Genomic DNA, 16,024 nt, shown 5'->3' with positions numbered 1-16,024 from the left:
TCCATGTTAGAGCTCATTTTAGTTTCGTCAGTATGTACTGTACTTCCTCGATTCACCGCCAGTTGGCCCAATTGAAGGAAGGTAATGTTGACTTCGGTGCTTGTGTTGACATGCGACTCATTGCTCTACAGTATTAGCATCAAGCACATCAGTACGTAGCATCAACAGGTTAGTGTTCATCACGAACGTGGTTTTGCAGTCAGTGCAATGTTTACAAATGCGGAGTTGGCAGATGCCCACTTGATGTATGGATTAGCACGGGGCAATAGCCAAGGCCCGGTACGTTTGTATCGAGATAGATTTCCAGAACGAAGGTGTCCCGACAGGAAGACGTTCGAAGCAATTGATCGGCGACTTAGGGAGTACGGAACATTCCAGCCTATGACTCGCGACTGGGGAAGGCCTAGAACGACGAGGACACCTGCAATGGACGAGGCAATTCTTCGTGCAGTTGACGATAACCCTAATGTCAGCGTCAGAGAAGTTGCTGCTGTACAAGGTAACGTTGACCACGTCACTGTATGGAGAATGCTACGGGAGAACCAGTTGTTTCCGTACCACGTACAGCGTGTGCAGGCACTATCAGCAGCTGATTGGCCTCCACGGGTATACTTCTGCGAATGGTTCATCCAACAATGTGTCAATCCTCATTTCAGTGCAAATGTTCTCTTTACGGATGAGGCTTCATTCCAACGTGATCAAATTGTAAATTTTCACAATCAACATGTGTGAGCTGACGAGAAACCGCACACAATTGTGCAATCACCTCATCAACACAGATTTTTGTGAACGTTTGGGCAGGCATTGTTGGTGATGTCTTGATTGGGCCCCATGTTCTTCCACCTACACTCAATGGAGCACGTTATCATGATTTCATACGGGATACTCTACCTGTGCTGCTAGAACATGTGCCTTTACAAGTATGACACAACATGTGGTTCATGCAGGTTGGAGCTCCTGCACATTTCAGTCGAAGTGTTCGTACGCTTCTCAACAACAGATTCGGTGACCGATGTATTGGTAGAGGCGGACCAATTCCATGGCCTCCACGCTCTCCTGACCTCAATCCTCTTGACTTTCATTTATGGGGGTATTTGAAAGCTCTTGTCTACGCAACCCCAGTACCAAATGTAGAGACTCTTCGTGCTCGTATTGTGGACGGCTGTGATACAATACGCCATTCTCCAGGGTTGCATCAGCGCATCAGGGATTCCATGCGACGGAGGGTGGATGCATGTATCCTCGCTAACGGAGGACATTTTTAACATTTCCTGTAACAAAGTGTTTGAAGTCACGCTGGTGCGTTCTGTTGCTGTGTGTTTCCATTCCATGATTAATGTGATTTGAAGAGAAGTAATAAAATGAGCTCTAACATGGAAAGTAAGCGTTTCCGGACACATGTCCACATAACATATTTTCTTTCTTTGTGTGTGAGGAATGTTTCCTGAAAGCTTGGCATTGCCTTTTTGTAACACCCTGTATATATATATATATATATATATATATATATATATATATATATATATATATATATATATATATATATATATATATATATAATGCAGATGGCGGCAGTACCGCGTACACAAGGTATAAAAGAGCAGTGAGTTGCCGGAGCTGTCATTTGTACTCAGGTGATTCACGTGAAGATGTGAAAAGATTTCCGACATGATTGTGGTCACCCGAAGGTAATTAATAGACTTTGAACGTGGAATGGTAATTGGAGCATGAGACATTCTACTTCGTAAATCGTTAGGGAATTCAGTATTCCGGTATCCAAAGTGTCAAGAGTGTGGCGAGAGTAAAAAATTTCGGGCATTACCTCTCACCGCGGCAACGCAGTGACCGACAGCCTTCACTTCGCTTCCGGGAGCGTTGAGTTGTCAGCGCTAACAGACAAGCAACACTGCGTACAACAACGAAAAACGTATCCTTTACGACAGTGTGGGGTAATTTCGCGTTAATAGGTTACGGCAGCAAACGACCAAAGCGAGTGCCTTTGCCAACGGCATGACATCGCCTTCAATGCCTCTCCTGGGCTCGTGATCATATCGGTTGAAACCTAGACGATTTTAAAACCGTGGCCTGGTCTGATGAGTCCCGATTTCAGCAGGTGAGAGCTGAGGTAGGGTTCGAGTATGGCGGAAATCCCATGAGGCCATGGATGCAAGTTGGCAACGCGGTACTATGTATGCTGGTGGTGGCTCCATAATAGTGTGGACTGTGTTTAAATGGAATGGACCGGCTCCTCTGATCCGATCATTGACTGGAAATGGATATGTTCGCTTATGCAGAGATCATCTGCAGCCATTCATGGACTACGTGTTCACAAACATGTCAACAGGCTACAAATGTTTGCGACTGGTTTGAAGAACATTCAGGACAATTCGAGCAAATGATTTGGCAAATCAGACATGAATCCCAGCTAACGTTCATGGAACATAATCGAGAGGTCAGTTCGTGCACAAAATCCTCCACCAGCAACACTTTGCCACTTATGGACAGCTATAAGGTAGCATGTCTCAGTATTTCTACAGGGGACTCCAAAATCGATGAGTCCATCTACAGCTACATCTACATCGTACTCCAAAAGCCACCTAATGGTGTGTGGCGAAGGGTACTTTCAGTACCACTATCTGATCCCTCCAACCCTGTCCCACTCGCGAATAGTGCGAGGGAAGAATGATTATCGGTAAGCGTCTGTATTGGCTCTAATTTCTGGAATTTTCTCTTCGTGGTCAATAAGCGAGATGTATGTGGGGGGAAGTAATATGTAGTCGGCCTCCTCCTGAAAAGTGCTGTCCCTAAACTTCAATAATAAATCTGTCCGTGATTCACAACGCCTCTCTTGTAACGTCTGCCCATCGAGTTTGTTTAGCACCTCCGTAACGCTCTCTCACCAACTAAACGATCCCGTGATGAAACGGGCCGCTCTTCGTTGGATCTCCTCTATCTCCTCTATCAGTCGTACCTGATAGGGATCCCAGATAAATGAACAATACTCAAGAATCGGGCGAACAAGCGCCTTATGAGCCACTTCTTTCAAGGATTTACATTTCCTTGAGATGAATCTGGGTTTGGTGTCTGCTTTTCCCACTATCTGTTTTGTGTGGTCATTCCACTTAAGGTCACTGGATAGTTACGCCCAGATATCTTACGGTAGACGCTCTCGCCAGCTGTTTTCATCACTAGTGTAGCTGTACAGTAGTGGATTTCTCTTCCCATGTCCATGCCACATCACCTCAGTGTACTAACCAACTGACATGCCTACTTACTTATTTGTCGGCTCTACAGTTTTTGTAGAGCCTTGGCCTCCGTTCTGACGAGTTATTAGCTCAGGATTATTTGTTGCTAAGAGGTCAAGCTTGTTTTCACAACCGTTTGTTATTTGAGTGGGCTCATGAACTAAGTGCCGAGATAATTTTCAGAGAATTCGTTTAGCAGAATTTCGGGTGATGTTTTATGGGTACATCAGGATTGAAACATGTATTCTCGTCAGCATATAGACGATGAATTGAACTCATCACCAACTACAACTGTATGAGCTGGGTACGTGTATGAAATTAGACTCAAGTTTTCTTTGAACCTTTCAGCAATTGAATCATTAGAATTATAAGGTTGGTAAAACGATCCAGTTACTGACCTCTATCTATACTAAATCACAGTAGCTATCTACTCAATTTCGGTACAAGATAAACTACTTCTGACATTAACAAACATGCCACCGCCAACTGCATTTAGTTTGTCCTTCCTGAACACCGTTATTCTTCAGCAGAAATTTCCGCTGAACTTATCTCCAGCTTTAGCCAGATTTTAAGCCTATAACGATTTGGGCCGGCCAGAGTGGCCGAGCGGTTCTAGGCGCTTCAGTTTGGAACCCCGTGACCGCTACAGTCGCAGGTTCGAATCCTGCCTTACGCATGGATGTGTGTGATGTCCTTAGGTTAGTTAAGTTTAAGTAGTTCTAAGTTCTAGGGGACTGATGACCACCGATGTTAAGTCCCATAGTGCTCAGAGCCATTTGAACCATTTTTATAACGATTTGGGTATCAGTGCTCTCTATCAGTGCTTGGAGCTCTCGTACTTTCCAAACATAGCTATGACAATTTACAACTGTTATACCGATGGTTCCTACATCTACGTTCTTCCTGTGTTCGATGTGCACCCTTTTAGACTAAAGCCCTTTTTGTGTTTCCCCGAGACCTTCTAACCCCCCCCCCCCCCCCTCCCCAAGTCCACACTCCAAACAACCCCCATTACCCATGTAGCCACCTCCTGCGTCCAATGGACTCCTGACCCACTTAGCGGACGCTGAAACCTCGGCACCCTACGGCGCAAGTCGAGGAATCTGCTACCTACACGGTCACAGAACCGTCTGAGCCTCTGTTTCAGACCCTCCACTCGGCTCTTTTCCAGAGATCCACAGTCGGTCCTGTCATGTATTCCACATATGGTGAGCTCTGATTTTGTCTCCCAAGCAAGACTCGTAGTCTTTAACACTTCTGATAGCCTCTCGAAACCAAAGGGAATCTCTTCCGATCCAAAGCAACACACATCACGGGTAGTGACGTGAGCCACAACCTGCAGTTGGCTGCACCCTGCACTCTTCGTACCATCCGGAAGAACATGCTCCATGTTTGGAATGACTCCACCTAAGAGGCCCCACAATGCGCCTAACATTGGTGCTGCCAGCTACCAATAATCCCACCCTCTGTGACTGCTAGGATCTTGCAGAGAGAGGTTTCTTTTGAACCAGGACGTGACTGTGTCTGGCTGACGGACAGTTCAAATGGTTCAAATGACTCTAAGCACTATGGGACTTAACATCTGAAGTCATCAGTCCCCTAGATTTGTAACTACTTAAACCTAACTAACCTAAGAACATCACACACATCCCTGCCAGAGGCAGGATTAGAACCTGCGACCATAGCAGCAGCGCGGTTCCGGACTGAAGCGCCTAGAACCGCTCGGCCACAGCGGCCGGCTGACGGACAGTGTCAGCCACAGAGAGCACCTGGAACTTGTTGTCAGGCTAACTGGCAGATCTTATGTTCGTTCCCCTGTCAAGACTTCCACTGTGTTCCACGTCCGGAGGAAATCTCCTACTCGACCATGAATGAGGGGTAAACCTCAATGCGAGAAGTAACTGGGCTGAGCACCAGTGCGGACCAATCGGCATTTTAATATGGCCAGCACTGGATCCCATGCTGTGTGAAGCTGATATCCTGTGCCCCTGTTCAGCAGACTGGTCGAGGTGCGAATTTCCACTGGTTCTTTAATAACGCTGTCCCAGAATGAAGAGTCGACGAGAGACTTTTGGTGTTTCTGTAACCCACACTGTGTCCTGTACTTGACCCGTGGTCTTGGGGTAGCGTCTTTGATAATCAAAAAGTCTTTGGTCCCAGGTTCGAATCCCCCCGATGCTCAAATTTTGATTAATGATCAGTATTGGTGGCCGACGACTTCCGGCGTAAGAGGTCACCCTCTTTCTGTCAACGGCCTTGTCAAAGAGGGTGGAGGATCAGACAGGTTCAGGGCACTCTCTTGTCCTAGGGGTGGGGAACTGCCCCTAAAGGTGGAAGAATCAGCAATGGTCAACGGCATGAGGATGCAGAAGGCAGTGGAAACCACTGCGTTAAAGACACGTAACGTGTGTCCACAGGACATGTGGCCTGTAATTGAAGAAGTGTCATGATAATCTCTCCATTGGCAAAAGATAACAAAACAGCCATTCGGATCTCCGGGAGGGGACTGCCAAGGAGGAGGTTACCATGATAAAAAGATTGAATAATCAACTAAAGGATAAAGTTTTACGAGTCAGGGCGTAGAATGTCAGAAGCTTGAACGTGGTAGGGAAACTAGAAAATCTGAAAAGGGAAATGCAAAGGTTCAATCTAGATATAGTAGGGGCCAGTGAATTGAAGTGGAAAGAAGACAAGGATTTCTGGTCAGATGAGCATAGGGTAATATCAATAGCAGCAGAAAATGGTATAACGGGAGTTGTATTCGTTATGAGTAGGAAGGTAGGGCAGAGAATGTGTTACCGTGAACAGTTCAGTTCAGTTGTAGGGAAAGGCCTAGAAGAAAAGGTTACAGGAGAAAATGGGCTTGGGACAAGGAATGAAAGAGGAGGAAGACTAATTGAGTTCTGTAATAAATTTCAGCCAGTAATACCGAATACTCTGTTCAAGAATCATAAGAGGAGGAGTTATACTTGGAAAAGGCCGAGTAATACGGGAAGATTTCAGTTAGATTACATCATGGTCAGACAGAGATTCCGAAATCAGACATTAGTCCAGAAGAATCAATACTCAAAGACATGGGATACGGAAGTACTAAGGAATGACGAGACGCGGCTGAAGTTCTCTAAAGCTTTAGCTACAGCAATAAGGAATAGCTCAGTATGCAGTACAGTTGAAGAGGAATGGACATCTCCAAAGAGGGCCATCACAGAGGTTGGGAAGGGAAACATAGGTAGGTAGAAGGACTACAGAAATACAAGTCGTTGAGGAATGAAATAAATTGGAAGTGCAGGGTAGCTAGGACGGAATGGCTGCAGGAAAAATGTGAAGACATCGAAAAAGAAATGATTGCCGGAAGGACAGACTCAGCATACAGAAAAGTCAAAACAACCTTCGGTGACATCAAAAGCAAGGGTGACAACATTAAGAGTGCAGCGGGAACTCAATGTTAAATGCAGAGGAGAGAAGAAACAGCAGTCGATATAGAAGAGATAGGGGATCCAGTATTAGAATCGGAATTTAAAAGAGCTTTGGAGGACTTACGGTCAAATAAGGCAGAAGGGATAGATAACATTCCATCAGAATTTCTAAAATCATTGGGGGAAGTGGCAACAAATTGAATATTCACATTGGTGTGTAGAATGTATGATTCTGGCGACATACCATCTGACTTTCGGAAAAGCATCGTCCACACAATTCCGAAGACGGAAAGAGCTGACAAGTGCGAGAATTATCGCACAATCAGCTTAACAGCTCATGCATTCAAGTTGCTTACAAGAATAAGATACAGAAGAATGGAAAATAAAATTGAGGATGCGCTAGGTGACGATCAGTTTGGCTTTAGGAAAGGCAAAGGAACCAGAGAGGCAATTCTGACGTTGCGGTTGATAATAGAAACAAAACTAAAGACAAATCAAAAGTTCATAGGATTTGTCGACCAGGAAAAAGCGTCCGATAATGTAAAATGGTGCAAGATATTCGAAATACTGAAAAAAGTAGGTGTAAGCTATAGGGAGAGACGGTTCATATAGAATATGTACAACAGCCAAGAGGGAATAATAAGAGTGGACGACCAAGAACGAAGTGCTCGTATTAAAAAGAGTGTACGACACGCATGTAGCTTTTCTCCCCTACCGTTCAATCAGTACGTCGAGGAAGCAATGATGGAAATAAAAGAAAGGTTCAGGAGTGGAATTAAAATTCAAGGTGAAAGGATATCAATAATACGATTCGATGATGACATTGCTATCCTGAGTGAAAGTGAAGAAGAATTACATGATCTGCTGAACGGAATGAACATTCTAACGAGTACTGAGTATGGATTGAGAGTAAATCGAAGAAAGACGTGGTAATGAGAAGTAGTAGAAATGAGAACAGTGAGAAACTTAACATCAAGATTGATGGTCACAATGTAGATGAAGCTAAGGAATTCTGCTACCTAGGCAGTAAAATAGCCTATAACGGACGGAGCAAGGACAAAAAAAGCAGGCTAGAAACGGCAAAAAGGGCATTCCTGGCCAAGATCAGACTACTAATATCAAATATCGGCCTTAATTTGAGAAAGAAATTTCTAAGAATGTATGTCTGAAGTACAGCATTGCCGGCCGAAGTGGCCGAGCGGTTCTAGGCGCTTCAGTCTGGAATCGCGTGACCGCTACGGTTGCAGGTTCGAATCCTGCCTTGGGCATGGATGTGTGTGATGTCCTTAGTTAGGTTTGATTAGTTCTAGGGGACTGATGACCTCAGATGTAAAGTCCCACAGTGCTCAAAGCCATTTGAACCATTTTTGAGCACAGCATTGTACGGTAGTGAAACACGGACTGTGGGAAAACCGGAACAGAAGAGAGTCGAAGCATTTGAGATGTGGTACTACAGGTAAATGTTGAAAATTTGGTGGACTTATAAGGTAAGGAATGAGGAGATTCTGCGCAGAATCGGAGAGGAAAGGAACATGTGGAAAATACTGATAAGGAGAAGGGACAAGATGATAGGATATCTGTTAAGACGAGCGAATGTCTTCCATGTTACTAGAGGGAGCTGTAGAGGGCAAAAACTGTAGAGGAAGACAGAGATTGGAATACATCCAGCTAATATTTGAGATGAAGAGGTTAGCACGGAATAGGAATTCATGAAGGGCCGCATCAAACCAGTCAGAAGACTGATCACAAAGGAAAACTGTGTTCTATACTGAGACAATGCAAACCCACTAAAGATTTCTCTGGCTGGTCCAGACAACTGTGTCGTCGATGTTAGAAGTATTTGTCCTTCGCGGTACGACAAGTTTGTCCAGTGTATGACCTCGCATAGGTACTGAGCATGTTATAGACACCAGGCCCTCTTAAATCAAGACCATCTTTCACCGTGTCTAGAAAAGCTACGACTTTCGTTGGTGGACTGAAGACGAATTTAACTTTGTTTCTTCAATAGTTTTCCTACTATCAAAAAAACACTCTCAACGTTTGACAATACGCCCATTCCGTTTGTTCTTCACCCTCTTCTAGCACAACACTTCTTCTAATACGCGTCGACTTTAAAAAAAGGCTAATCTCCGATTCAGAATATCGGTTCTGTAAAAAGACAGTCAACGTAGCCCGTGGTCTAGGGGGTTCGATCCCCGCCACTGCCTAAATTTTGATAAATAATCAGCATTGGCGGCCGAAGACTTCCGGCATAAGAAGTTAGCCTCATTCTGCCAACGGCCTTTTCAAAGAGGGCGGAGGAGCGGATAGGGGTTCAGGACACTCTCTTGTTCTAGGGGTGGGAAATTGCCCCTAAAGGCGGAAGAATCAGCGATGATCAACGACATGAGGATGCAGAAGGCAATGGAAACCACTGCATTAAAGACACGTAACGTGTATCCACAGGACATGTAGCCTGTAATTGAAGAAGTGTCATGATGATCTCTCCATTGGCAAAAGATTCCGGAATAGTCCCCCATTCGGATCTCCGGGAGGGGACTGCCAAGGGGGAGGTTACCATGAGAAAAAGATTGAATAATCAACGAAAGGATAACGTTCTACGAGTCGGGGCGTGGAATGTCAGAAGCTTGAGCGTGGTAGGGAAACTAGAAAATCTGAAAAGGGAAATGCAAAGGCTCAATCTAGATATAGTAGGGGTCAGTGAAGTGAAGTGGAAGGAAGACAAGGATTTCTGGTCAGATGAGTATCGGGTAATATCAGTAGCACCAGAAAATGGTATAACGGGAGTAGGGCAGAGGGTGTGTTAGTGTGAACAGTTCAGTGACCGGGTTGTTCTAATCAGAATCGACAACAGACCAACACCGACAACGATAGTTCAGGTACACATGCCGACGTCGCAAGCTGTAGATGAACAGATAGAGAAAATGTACGAGGATATTGAAAGGGTAATGCAGTATGTAAAGGGGGACGAAAATCTGATAGTCATGGGTGACTGGAATGCAGTTGTAGGGGAAGGAGTAGAAGAAAAGGTTACAGGAGAATATGGCCTTGGGACAAGGAATGAAAGAGGAGAAAGACTAATTGAGTTCTGTAACAAGTTTCAGCTAGTAATAGCGAGTACCCTGTTCAATAATCACAAGAGGATGAGGTATACTGGGAAAAGGCCGGGAGATACAGGAAGATTTCAATTAGATTACATCATGGTCAGACAGAGATTCCGAAATCAGATACTGGACTGTAAGGCGTGCCCAGGAGCAGATATAGACTCAGATCACAATATAGTAGTGATGAAGAGTAGGCTGAAGTTCAAGACATTAGTCAGGAAGAATCAATACGCAAAGAAGTGGGATACGGAAGTACTAAGGAATGACGAGATACGTTTGAAGTTCTCTAACGCTATAGATACAGCAATAAGGAATAGCGCAGTAGGCAGTACAGTTGAAGAAGAATGGACATCTCTAAAAAGGGCCATCACAGAAGTTGGGAAGGGAAACATAGGTACAAAGAAGGTAGCTGCGAAGAAACCATGGGTAACAGAAGAAATACTTCAGTTGATTGATGAAAGGAGGAAGTACAAACATGTTCCGGGAAAATCAGCAATACAGAAATACAAGTCGCTGAGGAATGAAATAAATAGGAAGTGCAGGGAAGCTAAGACGAAATGGCTGCAGGAAAAATGTGAAGACGTCGTAAAAGATATGATTGTCGGAAGGACAGACTCAGCATACAGGAAAGTCAAAACAACCTTTGGTGACATTAAAAGCAACGGTGGTAACATTAAGAGTGCAACGGGAATTCCACTGTTAAAGGCAGAGGAGAGAGTAGATAGGTGGAAAGAATACATTGAAAGCCTCTATGAGGGTGAAGATTTGATGTGATAGAAGAAGAAACAGGAGTCGATTTAGAAGAGATAGGGGATCCAGTATTAGAATCGGAATTTAAAACAGCTTTGGAGGACTTACGGTCAAATAAGGCAGAAGGGATAGATAACATTCCATCAGAATTTCTAAAATCGTTGGCGGAAGTGGCAACAAAACGACTATTCACGTTGGTGTGTAGAATATAAGAGTCTGGCGACATACCATCTGACTTTCGGAAAAGCATCATCCACACAATTCCGAAGACGGCAAGAGCTGACAAGTGCGAGAATTATCGCACAATCAGCTTAACAGCTCATGCATCGAAGCTGCTTACAAGAATAATATACAGAAGAAAGGAAAAGAAAATTGAGAATGCGCTAGGTGACGATCAGTTTGGCTTTAGGAAAAGTAAAGGGACGAGAGAGGCAATTCTGACGTTACGGCTAATAATGGAAGCAAGGCTAAAGAAAAATCAACACACTTTCATAGGATTTGTCGACCTGGAAAAAGCGTTCGACAGTATAAAATGGTGCAAGCTGTTCGAGATTCTGAAAAAAATAGGGGTAAGCTATAGGGAGGGACGGGTCATATACAATATGTACAACAACCAAGAGGGAATAATAAGAGTGGACGATCAAGAACGAAGTGTTCGTATTAAGAAGGGTGTAAGACAAGGCTGTAGCCTTTCGCCCCTACTCTTCAATATGTACATCGAGGAAGCAATGATGGAAATAAAAGAAAGGTTCAGGAGTGGAATTAAAATACAAGGTGAAAGGATATCAATGATACGGTTCGCTGACGACATTGCTATCCTGAGTGAAAGTGAAGAAAAATTAAATGATCTGCTGAACGGAATGAACAGTCTAATGAGTACACAGTATGGTTTGAGAGTAAATCGGAGAAAGAAGAAGGTAATGAGAAGTAGTAGAAATGAGAACATCGAGAAACTTAACATCAGGATTGATGGTCACGAAGTCAATGAAGTTAAGGAATTCTGCTACCAAGGCAGTAAAATAACCAGTGACGGACGGAGCGAGGAGGACATCAAAAGCAGACTAGTTATGGCAAAAAAAGCATTTCTGGCCAAGAGAAGTCTACTAATATCAAATGCCGGCCTTAATCTGAGGAAGAAATTTCTGAGGATGTACGTCTGGAGTACAGCATTGTATGGTAGTGAAACATGGACTGTGGGAAAACCGGAACAGAAGAGAATCGAAGCTTTTGAGATGTGGTGCTATAGACGAATGTTGAAAATTAGGTGGACTGATAAGGTAAGGAATGAGGAGGTTCTATGCAGAATCGGAGAGGAAAGGAATATGTGGAAAATACTGATAAGGAGAAGGGACAGGATGATAGGACATCTGCTAAGACATAAGGGAATGACTTCCATGGTACTAGAGGGAGCTGTAGGGGGCAAAAACTGTAGAGGAAGACAGAGATTGGAATACGTCAAGCAAATAATTGAGGACGTAGGTTGCAAGTGCTACTCTGAGATGAAGAGCTTAGCACAGGAAAAGGAAAGGAATTCGTGGCGGGCCGCATCAAACCAGTCAGTAGACTGACGACCCAAAAAAATAAAAAAAAAAAGCATGCCATTTCATTGTGCAGGATGACGACAAATGGTGCCCGGTATGTATAAAACCGTGCGTATGTACATGGTAAACAGCTTGACCCAGGGTGCCATGCTCTTGTCTCCGCACCAAGTCCAGGAACGGTAGTTCGCCATTTTTCTCCAACTCCATGGAATGAAGAGAATTCAGGTGTAGCAAAAATAAATCTAGCGATACAATGCCGTGGGTCCAGATTTCAAAGGTCTCATCTAGATGTCGCAAAGAGCACGTAGGTTTCAACTTCGCTGAGTGCTCTTTCCTCGAGCTCTTCCACACAAAGACTGGCCACAATGGGTGATAAAGGACTGTCCATTGCGACACAGTCAGTCTATTCGAAGTATTAGTCACTGAATAAAAAGCCGAGGTGAGCATGTGCTCAAACAAATCAACACGTTCCCCTTACAGCTTCTCGTCAACGAGTAACAGTGATTCCTGCAATGACACTCGAGTGAAAAGTGTGATCACGTTGAAACTAACAAGAGTATGTGATGGTGTAAGTTGCAAGTTCTTGAGCCGATGGACGAAATCTTCTGGGTTTAAAATGTGTTGCTCACATTTTCCTACTAAAGAGCTCAATTGTGCTGTTACATGTTTAGCCATATTGTTTGTTGGCGCCCCAATAATACTAACGATTGTTTGATGAGACACCGTGTGCCGCGATGCCATACTGTGGAAATTTCACAACGACATCGTACGTCTCGCTCGAGTACCATTCCTACAACACAGGGTGTTTGACTGTTGTCCTGGCTAACATGTTCTCCATATCTATCACCCACTATCATTTGGGCATGGCTTGCAGAAAGATTGGCACTCCTTCACATTTCTCGTGCAGCCATTTCGTCTTAGCTTCCCTGCACTTCCTGTTTGTTTCAGTCCTCGGTGGCTATTGATATTACCCTGTGCTCATCTGACCAGAAATCCTTGTCTTCTTTCCAGTTCACTTCACTGGCCCCTGCTATATCTAGGTTGAGAAATTTTGAACAAAACATTAATTTGTGATCTTGTAAAAAGGCGGATCCATATTTAATTCGTTATTATTTTCTGCAGCTCAAAACTCCAACATGATTATTGATAGTAATGGGTGCCTGAGCCGTTGACATCTTCTCATCCCGATAACGCTGATGAGATCGTCTGTAAATTCATTATATTCGCTGTGTTGCTGCTGTTGGTTACGTATTTCTCTCCATTCTCGAGCTACAATCTGCCAATGTGTAAATGATTGTCTGAAGCGACTTCAGCTGACTGCAGTTGTCATATATCACGGTGACGTTGATGCACAGAGGCGTCATAATGACAGCGATAGTAAGCAGAGTACCAAGGCAATCAGCAGTTAAACTGAAATTTTAAAACATGAAAACTGAAGTGGATTTCACACGCAGTTGCCATATCTAACGTCATAATTTAGTAACTAGCATAAGCGATAGCAGTGCAGTGGCGGCTTGAGCGGTAACGTACAAAACATTAATAGCCACACGTCATCACAGTCATTCTCGTTTAAAAGATTAAACTATTGCCTGTTCCGAGCTAACAAACACAGTCATTCCCATCTCTCCTGAGGTCTTCACATGTCTGAAGTTCAAGGTCTTCTGGAGAATTGTGTGACCTGACATTTTTATAAGATATTCTTCCTTATTTTCATGGTACTTTTTTATTTTTTCATTCATGTCGGAAACATTTAATTCTGTTCTAATTTCTTCGTTTCTGATCATGTATCTTCTCGTGCAACCCTTCGTCCTCCTTGAGGAACTCGCCTATGCTGTTTGAATTTTATTTTCTTTGTTTCTTTGTGGAAAACAGCTTTCGGTATCATAGGATAAGACAGGAACTGCCATCACTTTAGCGTAACTGTGCAGACGTGTGTGTGTGTGTGTGTGTGTGTGTGTGTGTGTGTGTGTGTGTGTTGTGTGTGCGAGTGGGCGCGCTTATTTGTCAACACACTGTTTGATTATGAATAACATAATCGTTTTCTTAAAGAAATAATTCGTATAGAAGATTTCTTTACAGCCTTTTAAATTACAGCTTTACAAAGCACCGAAGTATTATTATTTTTAATAAGAAGGAACAAAGTATTTCCGTAAAAAATAGTTTCCCACAATCCAAGAGTTTTCTTTAGCCTCTCTGTTCAAATCGCGTACAATCTGAGCTGATGGCCCCCGGGTTTATTGCTGATTTCCTCGCCAATTACTGCGCCTTGCCTGCTCCCCGGCCGTCCTTTCAGCGGAAATGCCATCCGCTGTCTGTCCGCAGCGATGCAGAGAATGGTATTCCAACAAGGCACTCCGGAGCGGCTAATGACCCACCGCGGTCGCTTCAGGCGGCGAGAGAAACGTGAAAACATCATCCCGACCCAAAGGCTTGAGTGCGCCCGCCGCGGAATAATTTTCAATCTCGTCCCATCTGGCTTCTCTTTTGATAGAGCACCCAATAGGCTTCCGCTAAGTGAAGACCAGAGCTTTAGCAGAATGAAAACTTTTGTGCCATTCAAGCCTTCAGAGCGTTTCGGCGAAACGAAATTTGCATGCTTCCACAAACTAAAAGAGGACGTATATTACGATAACTCATTTAGTGTATTCCGCCATAGACATTTTGTGATATTTTATTGCCCTTGGTTCAAACTAGAAAACTTAACGAACTTCACTGAACAATTAGTTTGAAAAATAAAATACTTGTCACTACATACAGTTCATAGCGACATTTTTTTAGAGTTCCGTACCTAAATCGGTAAAGAAGGCACACTTATCCGATCACTTTGTTGTCCGTCGCCTGTCCGACCGTTGAAAACCTGCTTTCACGGGATCAGCTAGACGTATCAAGTTGAAATTTGTCACATACTGAGGTCTATGGTGCCTTGGTGGTATAAAAAGAGTTAAGCTTCTAAGTAAAGACAATCAAATGATACGGCCGTTTATGTCACATATTTCGATACTCGCAAACTCACTGATTAAAACATATAGGATACTTCCCGTTGACCTACACTATAGGATCAAAAGTATCCGGACACCTGGCTTAAAATTACAAGGTCGTGGCGACCTCCATCGGTAATGCTGGAATTCTATATGGTGATGGCCCATCCTTAGCCCTGATGACAGCGTCAACTCTCGTAGGCATACGTTCAATCAGGTGCTGGAAGGTTTCTTGGGGAATGGCAGCTCATTCTTCACGGAGTGTTGAACTGAGGAGAGGTATCAATGTCGGTCCGTGAGGCCAGGCACGAAATTGGCGTTCCAAAACTTCCCAAAGGTGTTCTATAGGATTCCCGTCAGGACTCTGTGCACGCCAGTCCATTACAGGGATGTTATTGTACTGTAACCACTCCGCGAATTGCTTTTCAACAGTGGGAAGCGAGAAGGTGCTTAAAACATCAATGTAGGCCTGTGCTGTGATAGTGCCACGCAAAACAACAAGGGGTGCATGAGAAACACGACCACACCATAAAACCACCGCCTCATAATTTTACTGTTGGCACTACACACGCTGGCAGATGACGTTCACCGGGCGTTCGCCATACCCACACCCTGCCATCGGATCGCCACATTGTGTACCGTAATTCTTCACTCCACACAACGTTTTTCCACTGTTCAATCGTCCAATGTTTACGCTCCTTACACCAAGCGAGGCGTCGTTTGGCATTTACCGGTGTGATGTATGGCTTATGAGCAGCCGCTCGACCATGAAATCCAAGTTTTCTCACCGCCCACCTAACTGCAATAGTACTTGCAATGGATCCTTATGCAGTCTGGAATTCCTGTGCGACGGTCTGGATAGATGTTAGCCTACTTCACATTACGACCATTTTCAACTGTCGGCGGTCTCTGCCAGTCAACAGACGAGGTCGGCCTGTACGCTTTTGTGCTATACGCCACGTTTCCACTAAACTATCACATCGGAAACAG

Source organism: Schistocerca serialis, chromosome 4 (assembly GCF_023864345.2).
Source record: "Schistocerca serialis cubense isolate TAMUIC-IGC-003099 chromosome 4, iqSchSeri2.2, whole genome shotgun sequence".
Lineage (NCBI taxonomy): Eukaryota > Metazoa > Arthropoda > Insecta > Orthoptera > Acrididae > Schistocerca > Schistocerca serialis.
The sequence above is the reverse complement of the archived record's forward strand: the minus strand, read 5'-3'. Positions refer to the sequence as shown.